A 13,541-nucleotide genomic window follows, 5' to 3' on the forward strand; every position below is an offset into this window, starting at 1 on the left:
ACTCCCCAGGATCATAAGCTCCTTTTGTCTCTTTTTGTAAACCCCCCCACACACACACCTTGGTCTGCCCTGATCTGTCCCTTCTCCATCAACCAATCGATTCAGGACTGCACTAAGATCTGGACACACAAACAAACGCCTAAAAATAAAAATGGCCCTTGGCCTCCAGAAGCTTCCATTCTACGAGGGAGAAAACATGCCTTTGTGGGTGTGGATGGGACATAAAATAAGTCTGGGGTAGCTGGGCACAGAGGGCAGAGCCTTTGGGGGCAGCTTTGCCCATCGGCCTGCGCCAGTACTCCAAGCTCTGGGGGGCCCAGCCTCTGGGAGGGCGAGCCATCCTGGAGCGTTTACCGTGATGACTGTTCAATGACAACCTGCCTGTGTTGATTCAGAGATACCTAGAGCCCCACTGTTGACACACCCAACTCCCTTATGCCGTTGGCAAATATTTTGCCAGGAGAGACGTCAGCCTAATTGGCTGGCAGAGCCCTGGTTCCCTGCCCCCTCCCTTCCTCAACCCACAAGCCCCCGTTGGTCCCGCCCCACTCCCAGGAAGGTTGGGTGGGGGAATCCTTTCCCTTTCCCCACCTTGAGGAGCCAAGGGTCCATGTTGAAGAAACTAAAGGGCTTTTTAGCTGACTTCTCCATCTGGCCCTGTGGGGAGCTGAGGAGGTGACAGAATGTCTGTGATGGAAGCAGCTGGGAAAAGATTTTCAGAAACCGGGAAATGTCGTGGAATAATGAAGCCCTTTCCCTGGCCAGCGATTGGCATTGGCAGGAGCCCCAGGAGCGGTCCTGTTCATCCCCCCTCAGCAATAGGTGAGGAGTCTCAAGGAAAGCGATCTCCCCAAGATTACCAGGTACTAAATGGTCACTGGGATCAGAACCCAGCCTCCGTCATCATAAACCCAGCCAGGACCTTTTCGACTGCTCTGTGAGGGAAGGGGAAGGGGAAGGGAGATGAAGGGGGAAAGAAAAGGGAGGGGAAAAGAAAAGGAAGGGGAAGGGGAAGAGGGAGAGGGTGGGAAATAGAAAAGGAAGGGGAAGGGGAAGAGGGAGAGGGTGGGAAATAGAAAAGGAAGGGGAAGGGGGAAGAGAAAAAAGGAATGGGAAAATGGCAAGGGAGGGAAAGAGGAAGGGGAAAGAGAAAAGGGGAAGGGAAAAAGAAAAGGAAGGAATGGGAAAGGAGAAAGTGGAAGGGGAAAGAAGGAAGGGGAAAGGAGCATTTATAGAGTACCAACTATGTGCCAGGCACTGTGCTAAGCACTTTACAAATATTATTTCACTTGATGAACAGCAGAGCCCCTCTCCGAGCATATAGACATAATCATATTATACCTATTGAAGATGTATAGAAAACAACTCCTTGACTTTTTGCCAGAAATGTTTATTTCTGGAGACTTAATGTAAATCAACACATGCTATGTTCATTTTTTTCCTTTTTTTTCTCTATGGTTTTTCCCTTTTGTCCTGATTTTTCTCTCCCAACATGATTCATAAAGAAATGTGTATTTAGGGGCAGCTGGGTGGCGCAGTGGTTAGAGCACCAGCCCTGAAGTCAGGAGGACCTGAGTTCAAATTTACCTCAGACACGTAACACTTCCTGGCCGTGTGACCCTGCGCAGGTCACTTAACCCCAATTGCCTCAGTAAAAACAAAACAAAATAAAACAAAAAACAAATTTTAAAAAGTGTATTTTTTAAAAATTAATGAACATATATAACAAGAAAAAAAGAGAAAACAAAATAAAATTTTAAAAGAATAGAAAAAAGAAGTGTTTATTTCCAATTCTTTCACCTGCATTCAAGGCTCTGGGCTATCCTTCCAGCCTCATCTTACTCTAGTCTATTCTCCATGTCCCCTCCAGACCAATCTGTACATGGAAAGCGTTATCTCCTCATCCTGGGCCCTCCTCGCCTTCACCCGATGAAATCCTCTTCCTCCCAGCCCAGACCCGACTTGTCCATGAAGCCCCCTCCCCCCAGCTAACAAACCTATCTCTCCTCCCACGTTCCCAGAATCCACATCTTTTGTCCCATCCCGGGCTGCTCAAAAAAAGTCCCACTTACTCTGCAGAGTTGGACGATCCTGAGTTGGTTCCGTGAGGGCAGGGGCCGTGTCATTTTTTACCTTTACCTCCCCAGTCCCAGGCTGCTTAAGTACTAGGACTTAAGTGTTAGGCAAGTAAGTATTTTTCAAAATGTTCGTTGGATTCACCAAGGCTTTGTGATCTTTAGGCTGAGCTAAAGGAGGGAGATGATGAAGATACATCTGACCAACTGGAATTAACCACTGTCCTGGAGATCACCCCTCCTATTGAGCTTGCAGTCCACTAAGAACTCCAGATCCTTTTCAGATGAACTCTCTAGGCCCACCTCCCTGATCCTGTAGAGCTGACCCAATACAAGAGCACAGGTTAGAGAGGATGGAGGGGTGGGGGCTAGAACTGTGTGATCCTGGGTAAATCTCTTTGTATTTCCTTCTGTGTGAAAGAAGAGCTCAGAGTTTTCTCCAACTTCTAAATCTATGGTCCTCTAGAGGTATTTAAATATCCCCCAATTAAATTCAGCCTTATTAGGTTTAACTCGCCCTCTCACCTGGTTGGTTCTGACCAGACTTTGTGGTTTGATGCTTCGGGCCCCTCTCAGTTTAGGGACATCTGCAAGTTTGTCACAGAGCCCCGTAGGTCCCCTTCCCCAATGGCAGAACTATCAAGAACTGCTCTTGGGGCATCGTCTAGCTCGCTTCTCACGGTCCAGGAATAGAGGGGAACCCAATGCAGGATGGATCCATATCCCAGCCCCAGCATGTTTTGCATGGCTTCCTGGAAGCACCCCTCCTCTTAAAGACACCCCCCTCCCTTACACACACTTGCACACACAAAGGCACAGTCACACATTGCACACTGCATCTGCTTCTGGAACCGTGATCTCAAATCAATACTGGCCATTGATCCTGAAAAGGGAAGGTCGGTCTCCTCTCCAAAAGCTCCTCCCACCATCCAGGATGTTTTGCATCCCCCCCCCCCCCGATCATCCGTCCTGGGACTGGTGGCCCACTTGGGCTAGGATTGGGTCGAGCCTGGTAGCCCACTTGGCTTGGGGCTGGGCTGGTAGCCTGCTTGGGCTAGGCCGGGGCTGGTGGCCCACTTGGGCCGGGCTGGGGCTAGCGGCCTACTTGATTTGGGCTTGGGCTGGTAGCCCACTTGGGCCAGGCCGGGGCTTGTGGCCTGCTTGGGCCAGGCCTGAGCTGGGGCTGGGACTGACAGCCCGCTTGGGCTGGGCTGGGACTGGGGCTATCAGCCGCCGGGCTAGCTGTGAAGCCTGGGAGAGGCCAGCACCGCCCTCAGAGTCCCGCTGCTTGGGACTGAAGGGGGGCCTTGGCAGGGCTGACCTTGCTGGCTGCGTCCCTGTTGCTTGGAGGCAAACATCCTCTCTCTCACTGTTGTAACTGTGCTGGGGAGGCTGAGCCGGGCGGACGTGAACCCGGCTGGTGAGTCAGTCACTGGGTAAACAACGTTTTATTGGGTACTGGCTGTACCGAGCCCAGTGGCTGTACTAGGCACTCTGGGGGGATCCCAGAGGAGACGCTTTCCTGCTCGTGACCTAATGGGGAAGATGGGACAAAAACTCAGGGAGTCCTAGTGGAGCCGATAAATGGGGACATGTTTGTGCACAAACTGGGAGCTTCTGAGGGATCCATGAAGGAGAGCGGCCGGGGAAGTGTTTCAAATTCATAGTCACAGAAAGTCAGAGCTGGGGAAGTCTTAGAACAGAGGGTGTCAGGGCTGGGGGGGCTTAGAACAGGGGATGTCAGAGATGGAGGGGGTTTAGAGACTATCTAACCCCCCACTTGCCTCCACCCCTTATTTACAGATAGGAAAAGTGGGGCTCAGAAAAGCAACTATCCACTGAGTGAGTCAGGGCCAGACCCCCAGTTCCCAGACTTCTGCCCCAGCCTCTTTTTGCTCTCAGAAATGGGGGCAGCCAAGGCTCTGGTGAGACGTGGAGGCTAGAGGCTCTCCTGCAGCTGCAGACCCTCTTTCTCTGCCTTTGCCCTGCACGGCAGCCTTGCTCTCCCTCTCTTCCCCTGCCCCTCTTTGCCAAGGGGCCAGACCAGGAGCACCCCGAGGAGCAGAGGGCCCGGGGCCTGCAGGAGGCCGGGGAGGTGGAACCTTGGGATTCCAGGTGTCTTTGGCTCGTGACCCCCCTTGCCCGGATGCCTGAAGCCAGGCCCAGATCATATGGGGAATGAGCAGCAGGGGAAGGATTTGAACCCGGGCCCCAGATGTCACATTCAGCTCCTTTCCCACCTCCCCCTTGCCTAGTGAGGTCCAGCCTGAGCAGGGGCACCCAGGGCCAGAGAAGGCCGGCCAGGACCGGGCCATAGGAGGGAAAAGCACTGGCCTTGTCCATGCCATCGGCTGCTCGGGGTCTGCCTGGAAGCGGCCCCTTGAACCCGGCTGCCCACCAGCCTGAGCCCTGGAACCACCCCGGAGACCGCCCTGGACACCGCCCCAGACCCAGCCCCTCAGGCCCGGCCTGAACCTGGACACTGCCTTGGAGACCTGGCCCCTCGGACCCAGCTGCCCATGGGCCTGAGCCCTGACACCGCCCCACACCCGGCCCCTCGGCCCGGTGGGCTCAGACACCCTCGCTGGCCAGCCCCGCCCCGAGGCCCACTCCAGGCGGTCCATGTACCCACTCAGGCCCCTGGCTCGGCTAAGTGAACATTAGTCCCAGATTACTTTGCTGAGGAAATGTGTTACTACCGCCTCCTCCTCCTTCTCGCTGTTGGATAAGCTTTTAAAACCATTACCTCCCCCTGGTGCAGCGCAGGAGTGGAGAGGAGGGGGAGGGAGAGCGGGGCAGGGGGGGAGGGGGGACTTGGGGCAGAGGGAGCTGAGCTCCAATACTGGCTTTGCCATCACCGCTGCCCCTTTTCCTTGATGGCTGCAGATTTTCCACCTATAAAATAAAGGGTCCAGTTCAGAGGTTTCTAAGGTGTGTCCTTTCAGCTGGAAGAGACCTTGAAAATCATGAAATCCCCTCCTTTCACAGATGAACAACTGAACCCGGGGTGAATGACTTGCCCAGGGTCACACAGCTGGTGGGCACGGGGGCGACCGCTCCCTCCTCGTTGCTGCTGCTCTCTAAGCTTCTCTCCACAGAGAAATTCCCTGCTCTGTCCCAAGTTCCGTCCCCTGCTCCCCCACATGCTCGCCAGCTCCCAGCTCCTCTGGGCTCTGACTTCTCTCTCCCAGCCGCCCCCGGGGTCTGTCCCGGCCTCCCTCCCCCCCTTGCTCTTCCCCACCCTGGTGACAGAGGACCAAGCATGGCGCCTTGGGGAGGGGCTCCCTGGTCCCTGCCCTCGCCTCCCCCCCCCCCCAGCCTGGCCTGGCTCAGAGAGAGATGTGACAGCATCAGCAGGAGGCACTTTGGGGGATCAGCTCCCCCCTGCCCCGTCACTGCCGGGATGGGGACCGGAGCCCCGCCCCTCCTGCTGTAGCCCGGGGCCGCTGGGAGCTGGCCTAGCCTCCACCTGGCCGGCCTGGGAGGAGCCCTCCCCCTGCTCCGTCTTTGTCAGGAGCAGCTGGGCTGGGCCGCTGCCCCCGGGCATGGAAAGAGCCGGGCTCTGGCTCTGGAAGGAAAGAGGGCTGTTTATTTTGATTCTGGGGTGGGGGGGGGACGTCGGGGCGCTTACTGGATTTTAACCTGTTCTCCCTCCTCCGTCCCAGCCCTCAGCCTCCCTCCCTCCCACCCCCTCCCTCTCCCCTGGGCAGTGGCCTTGGGCCCTCGGCCAGTCCCTGGAGACCCCCTTCCCCAGCTCCCAGCGGCCCCCTCTCCTCTGCTTTAGATAATCCCACATCGAGAGTGCCGGGCCTCCCGCTGGTGCTGGTGCAGCCTCCCCCAGCCAGCTGCGGCGCCATTTCCAGCTGAGATTGGGGGCCCCACCATCCCCCCCTTCTTGGGGATCCCTTCATCGTGACCCACTGAGCCTCCACCTCAAACCTCCCCTGCCACGAGGTAGAGTTAGGTATGAAGGTCGCTCTCGCTCCCTCCCAATGGGGCCGGGCCCTGGGGCCCCAAAACTACACGGGGGGGGAATAGTAGGAGGCAAAGAGGTCCCCACTCCAGGGAGCCCCGGGGAGAGGAGCTGTCAGCAAGGGCTCTGGAGGGCGGCCATTGTCTGGGGAAGGAGGGAACCGGCCTCCGGCCATTCTCCTGTTGGGGGAAGGACCCAGTTTGATGCATCTCGTCCTTCCCCAGGAAGCACCACGAGGGGTAGAGACCAGGGCCCTCCAGAGCTGGGTTCTCAGACAGCGGCCTCTGGGCCCCGTCCGGGAGGCAAGCTCGCTGCCAGACCCTTCCATACCTGACTGACTCTTGTTAGAGCAGGGAATACTGGAGGGGATGGGGAGACAGAGACAGAGACAGACAGATAGAGACAGAGAGACAGACAGACAGTGGGAGGAAGGCCAATCAGATGGGAAGTCCCTGTCCCTCCTGCTGTCCACAGATAAATTCAGCCTCCCAAAAAACCTCATTCTCCTAAGAAGCCCCTCGCCCCAGAAACATCTGTCTGGAAAAGCTCTGGGGCAACTTCGCCAGCTCAGGGAAATCTCCCATGGTGCACATCTGGCCTTTGGTTCCATGCCTCCTCCCTGTGGAGACCTCCCCTGAAGTGTGTGCTCCCATCCCTGTGGGGTCTGTGGAGGCCGGGGGAGGAGGTCGGCACTGGAGGGGAGCACTTCCTGCAAGAAAACCACAGTCCGGGTCCTAAACTAAACGAAAAGGAAAAATTGTATCTGTGGCCCCACCTCCCAGGGGGCTGTTAGGCTCCAAGGGACTGATTAAAGCTTTGCAAGTCTTGGAGGACTCCATCTTTATTTCTATTATTGGTCTTGTCCACGGGAGGAGGAAGATTCAGCATCTGCCATAGAAGGAGCCCGGGGTGCCTGCAATTCTGCCAATCAATTTGTTCTGAAGCCAAAGGCCCTCTCCAGCCGGGGGCAGCCCCTGAGACGGCCAGTGAAAGGGTTGATCTCCAACAGGGCCTGATGGGAAGGAGGAGTTGGGTCCTCCAGGTAATGGCAGGCCAGGAAGGGGTGAGCTCCCCATCCCCAGAGGATTCCTGGAAGAGGCTGGGGGTGCAGCGGGATGGCCTTCCCAGGGCAGGCCCCTTCCAAAGAGGACACCCTGGGATTCTGGGACGGACTGGCCGGTCCCAGCCCTTGGAAGTCCATCTCTCTTAAGGTCTGTTAAGACGCCCCTTGCCTTCCTTCCGCCATCTCCCCTCTGGCTCCCCTCATCTCCCCAGTGCCCCCGTGAGTAAGGCAATCGGCTTGGCCACCACTTAAGGTTTGCAAAGCATTTTACAAGCATCCTCTCCTCTGTTCTCCCTAAGCCAAGGAGACGAGTGCTAGTCATCTCCATTACCTTCCTATAGAGGGGAAACTAAGGCTCTTTCCGGCCCTGCCCCGGCCAGGGTCCCAGCCAGAGCCTCCCAGAAGGGAAACGCCTTGAGGACAGGGGCTGCCTTTGGATCTCGGGCTCAGCACAGCGCCTGGCACACAGTAGGCACCTTAATAAATACCTGTTGGATTGGAGTCTTGACCCTGAGCAGGTGTGACCCCTGAGAACGCAGGGCCCAGATGGGAGGGGGTGCAGGAAGGAAGGGGAGAAGGGGGAGGGGGCGGAGGCAGGGCCAGAATCCCCATAAGTTCCCCCAGGGGGCTGTGGACAATGGCAGGAAGCGGGCAGGCCTCCGGCCTGAGAGAACCAGGACAGGATGCGTGGAGGCGGGGCTACCGGCCCTGGGGGGAACCCAGGAGACCAGTCATTGGGAGGGTCTGTGCCATCACCCCCCCATGGGCAGGTGTGTGTGTGTGACCTTTGAGAGCAAAAGACACCCTGTTCTCCAACACACATACACACACTCACACTCACTCACTCACACTCACACTCACACACACACTCACACACAGACACGGACACACCCTCAGAAATTCTGAGATAGGGACAGGGGAGAAGACAAGGCCACATTGGAACATCAGCAGGGCCCAGTGCCCCACCTGGGACAGCCCAAGGCTGGAAGGGCCTGAGAACAGGGATTAGCTGAAAGGGAACAGCAAATGTCCCACTCGAGGCACCTCAGGGAGCAGCTAGCCCGACCTCTGGACTCGGTGGGAGAGAGAGATGGGGGGGACAGGAAGAACCCGGATTTAGGCCTCCCAGTTCCCAGGGCACAGGCAGGCCTTGGGGGGAGGTAGAGAAGTCCTGCTCTGAGCCCACTGTGAAAGGCAGAGGGAGAGGGAGTTTGGGGAGAGGGGACTAGCTTTGGTTCCTCAGCCGCCTGTTCCAGATAAGCTCGGGCACTGGGGTGATGAAGTTCTACCTATGGCCCACGGGCCAATTCCCCACCATGGTGCTTTAGGGAGGGAGAGGGATGGGATCGAACGGTAGGGACTGAGTGGGAGGGAAGGGGGCCCAGCTGACGTCACCGAGGCAAGAGCAGATGGGGTTGGGTCTCAGTCCTGGGGCCCGGGGCCCCTTTGAGCAAGAGGAAAGGAGGAAGAAAGCTTTGAGACTGAATCTTGGCTCTCCTGAGCTCTCTGGGACTGGGGCTCCATTAGCACGTGTAGAATCAATAAATGATGAGAGGTAGAAGCAACAACCTGGGTGTGTTGGCCCGGGACCAGCCCGACCTGGGCAGGGAAAGGGGAGCTAATGGCCCGTTCTAGGAGCGGAGATCCAGAGCAAGAGGCCCCCTTAGGGGGGGTGGCTCATGTTGCAGAGGGGAAGGGAAAACAGGCCTGAGTTTCTGAACCTGAACGTGGGCCCACTGCCCCTCTGCCTATGAGCCCAGACCTCTCCCCAGGCCGTCTGCTGAGGCCCTCTAGGGTCCCCACTGCCCCCCTGGGAGAGGAACTCCTCCCAGTCTCCCCAGGGCAGCAGCCCACGAGGACCTCCAGCTGCCACACCCTTCCCACCCAGGGCACGGCCACTGTTTGTTTAGAGAGACCGATGGGCCGGCAGGGTGTGGACCGGAGGGCAGACAGCCTGAGAAGGATCCTGGGCACAGCCCTGAAGATGGCCCAGGGAGGAGATGTCAGAGGGCAGGGTGTGGACCGGAGGATAGATTGATACCCTGAGAAGGATCCTGGGAACAGCCCCGAGGATGGCTTTTCTCAGCCCAGGGAGGGGAGGTCAGAGGGCAGGGTGTGGCCGGCTTCCTCCGAGCCCGCTCCACCTGTTCCCAGGAAGAACGACCCCCTCTGCCCGACCCAGAAGTGAGGAGCCAGCAGCTCCCTCTGAGCGCGGGACCCATTTTTCCAAAGTGGAAAGCCAAGGTGCTGTGTGAAAAAGGGAGTTACCTGGCCCTTTGGGGATAGGACTAATAATACCACAATTATATATAGCGCCTTTCTTCCAGAGAGCTCAGATGAGCTCCATGATGTCATTTGTCCTCACAACCTCCCTGAGAGGTGGTGATGGGAGTGGGAGGGGGAGTGAGAGCAGGACAGGAGGTGGGCAAAGAGCTGGGCCCCCCCTCTGGCAGATGACAAAAGCCCTGCCCCCTTCACCATCCACCCCTTTCATGGGCTCTTCTTGACCCTCCAGCAGCCCCCCTCATCATCCTCCTTCCTGCCTCCCTCCCCCTCTAATCTTCCGTTTCCATGGACTAGAAAGCCAGTTTTCCCAATTCTTCTCCCTTTCTCCACCTTTGTGTTTATTCTGTGTATACAAAAGGCAGTCACTGGAGAACAGCCTCAAAGCCAGGAGAACTTGGGTTCGAACCTGCCCTTTGACCCCTCCTGACCATGACCTTTGCGGGACCCCCCCCCCAGTGCCTCTCCCTAACACCACACGGTGCAGCTGGAACCTTAGCCGTCTCCAGTCTTTAACCTTCTGACTGTGTGTCCCCCCCTTCTCCCGCCCCCCCCCCAATAAAATGAAAGTTTCTAGAGGAGGAGACCATCTCCATTCCAGGCCACGTATTCTTAGCACAAAGTCCTGGCAGTCTGTGGGACCTGTAGCGGGGCTTGCTGACCGACTGCTGGATTTGGAGACAGCAGAAACTAGGGTTCCAGTCCAGCTCCCCCTCTTCCTGGGTGGGAGTACGGACAAGTTCTGATCTCCTCCATTCTCCCTTCCCAGTACTAGAGTTTCCTTCTGTATCTCATTTGGTCTTCGCCCTGGGGAGCTACTGTGGGTCACAGACAGAAAGAGGAGGGATCAGAAGAGCAGATCCCTGGCTCTCCACCCTCCTAGGGAGGACTCAGAGCTAAAAGGGGGCACTGCAAGTGTCAGCTCTTCTTGTTAGCAGGACCAACCCCTCTTTCCTGCCCTGCCCTTTTTCCCTAAGACTCTGAGCTGAAAGGGCCCACTGTGGCTCCCATCTCACTGTACAGATGAGGAAACTGAGGCCTGGAGAGGCTAAGAGTGTCATTCAATGTCACACTTTCGATCAAAAATCTGGGCAAGCTAAGTGCCGGGTCTGGGGTCAGAAACCCAATCTGAAATTGAGTCTTCTAGCTCCCGATTTAGAGCTCTGTCTGATTAGGCTCCCTCCTTCCTACCATCAGCCCTCTCCAAATGTCCTCAAGGAGCAAGTGAAGGGCTGGCAGCTTCCGGGATCAGAGAAGGGCTGAGCGCCTCGGAGAGGGAGGAATCTGGACTCGGGGTTCTCACCGGTGGCCATTGGGCCGGGAGGAAAGCTCAGCCAACATTGACAGCGGCCAGATGCCGGGGATGGTCTCCACATGTCCAGGTGGGGCCTTGAGGAGCAGCTGTGGCGAAGAGTGCTCTGAAAACCCGTCCCAAGTATGGCCACCCCCACTCTGACCCTTGTGGCGCATCATTACCCAGAGCTTCCCTGAGCTCACTCATGCCCCCCCCCCCTTTCCCTACCTGGGCTTCTTGACTTTCATGGCTAATGTGGGACCAGCTGGGCTCAATCCGCCTTCCTCCTCAGCCACAGGAGTGAGCTGCCCTGGTCCTGCCTCCTTACATCTGCCCTGGTCCTCCCTCCTTACATCTGCCCTGGTCCTCCCTCCTTATCTCTGCCCTGGTCCTCCCTCCTTACATCTGTCCCTCTTCCACCCAGTGAGAGCTCTGCTCCAGCTACTCTCCAGGAGTCTTTCGGTGGCTGACCTGGAGGTCAGGTCCCCGAGCTGCATCAGGGCTGCCATGGGGAGGCCATGTCTGCGACCCCACTCCAGCCAGGCTCCCAACTGCCCGTGGAGCTGGCGGCCATTGCAAGCTCGAGATTTCCTTTGTAAGGAAGCTCCCAAGGAGGAACTGCCTCTGTCTACTGATCAGTCCCCATCTATAACTTAGAGTTCTTGGGGACCTACAGAGAAATGACTTGTCCAGAGTCACACAGTCGGATAGATCAGAGGCAGGACCCGTATCCAGTTCTTCCCGATTCCCAGTTCATCCACTGTGCAACAGATGGAAGTTTCCACCCTCCAACAAATACAATGGAGTTTGGGGATGGGGGAGACCTGGGAGCAGAGGATGAGAAGATGAGGGGCTGAGCTCGAAAAGGACATTTGGGAATGTAGGTTCCCGGAGGGAGGGACAAGGGACAGAAGTGCTGAGGAGCAGAAAGAATGGGGGGGGGGGAATGGAGGGGCAGAGCCAGAGGAGATGGGGAGCAGGAGGGGTGAAGGGAATAGGGAGCAGAAGGGGTGAAGGGAATGGGGAGCAGAAGGGGCGAGGGGGGTGGGGAGCAGAAGAGTTAGGGGAGATGGGAAGAAGGGGTAAGGAGGATGGGAAACAGAAGGAGTGAAGGGGATGGGGAGCAGAAGGGGTGAAGGGGATGGGGAGCAGAAGGGATGAAGAAGATGGGGAGCAGAAGGGGTGAAGGGGATGGGGAGTAGAAGGGGTGAGGGGGATGAAGAACAGAAGGCCGCAGGGAGGAGAGCAGGGGGAGCGCAGAATTAGACCCTAGGTTTTGAAGAGAGCGAGCAGGGACCGTTTCCCCGGAAGCACTGGATAACCTGCAGAGCCATCAGCAAAGCTGGAGCGTGGGGAGGATGGGAAGGGGGGGAGAGGGGGTGAGATGGTGCTCTACCTTGCGCCCCGCCCTCCCTCCCCCTTTCTCTGCCTCCCCAAGGCGTTCTGTTCACACTCTATTCCAGCAGTTCCCCTAGTAGGGTGGGGTCCACATGCGCGCACGTAGAGCGGGGGCCGGCTGGAGGGAAGGGGGTTCAGAGACTGGAGGCGCCCCTCCCATGCTGGCTCAGCCCCGCCCCTCTGCCACCCGTGCTCCCTCCCATCGCCCTGGGACTGCACCGAACCTAAAATTCACTAGCGCTCTGCAGCGCGCGTGCGGGGGCATGCATACTCGAGCACGTGCAGCTCCTCATGCGCGCGCGCACACACACTCACTCATACACGCACACGCAAATTCTCGGGCGCCGCCCACTACAAGTTGCTGGGGCTGAGGCTCCTGGAATGGGTGGGAGCGCTAAGGGCTGGGTTCTGGGGCGGCTAGAGACCTCTCAGCAGGAAATCGGCTTAGCTCAGTTTGGGGCCGGTTGAAAGGACCTTAAATGGGCCATTTAACCCCCCTTCCCCAGAGGATCTTGGCCCCTCTCCTTTCCCTGCATTACAGTTGTGGGGGGGGGGGAGCCCTGATTGGACTAAATGTAAATTTAGTTTCTGCCCTTGAAACCCCCAGTCTGGGAGGGGATAAGACAGATAAAGAAAACGTACATTAGAGACCGGCAAAGAGATGCGTGTAAAGTCTCACCTAATAAATCCCCAAGCCCTGGGTATTGCCGACATTTATTTCAGTTATGCAGGAGGAGAAAGTGAGGCTCCGGGCTCATCTCCTTCCTCAAACGAGACTTAACTTTTCCTCTCTGGCTATTATAAGGGACCAAGCTAGTGAATGGAGGAGAAACCTTGAACCCTAACCTAGATTACCCCAAGGAGACAAGGCAACCTCCATCCCCACCCACAATTGACTCTGTCAGATAGGAGAGGGGTTCGGAGAAGAGGACTGGCTGGAGCTGATCCAGCCCAGCTCAGCAGAGTGCAGTTCGGGAGGCAGGTTTTGGTGTTCTGAGGGGCAGGCTGATCTCTCCAAATCTCTCAAGGTTTTGGAGCTTGGAGTTGAGGGATCATCTCCAGTTGATCAAATCCCAGTTAGAGGGATCTTGAATGTCTGATCCTAATTAGTACACCCCCTCCCCCCCCCACACACACATTTTACAGGGTCCCAAACTAAGAGTCAGAGATAAACAGAGCCGTGGCCAAGGTCATCCCAACTCGGGGAGCCACAAGCAGTGTTTGAAAGGCTGGTCAGCCGGGAGCTCAGCCCCAGCCCCCCAGTGCCCGTGCGTGAGTTCCCAGCCCAGAGGAGCTGTCCGCGCCGAGCCTGGATCGCTTTGGGATGTGCGCTAACTAGGTCAGTTCGGGTGGTGTCAGGCCCGGGGGTTCGGGCTGGCCGGGGGCTCAAAGCTCTGACAAAGCAAACCCAAGACACGGCCTGTTCGGCAGCGGATCGCGTGGGGCTCGGGACGA

This window comes from Sarcophilus harrisii, chromosome 6 (assembly GCF_902635505.1).
Source record: "Sarcophilus harrisii chromosome 6, mSarHar1.11, whole genome shotgun sequence".
Lineage (NCBI taxonomy): Eukaryota > Metazoa > Chordata > Mammalia > Dasyuromorphia > Dasyuridae > Sarcophilus > Sarcophilus harrisii.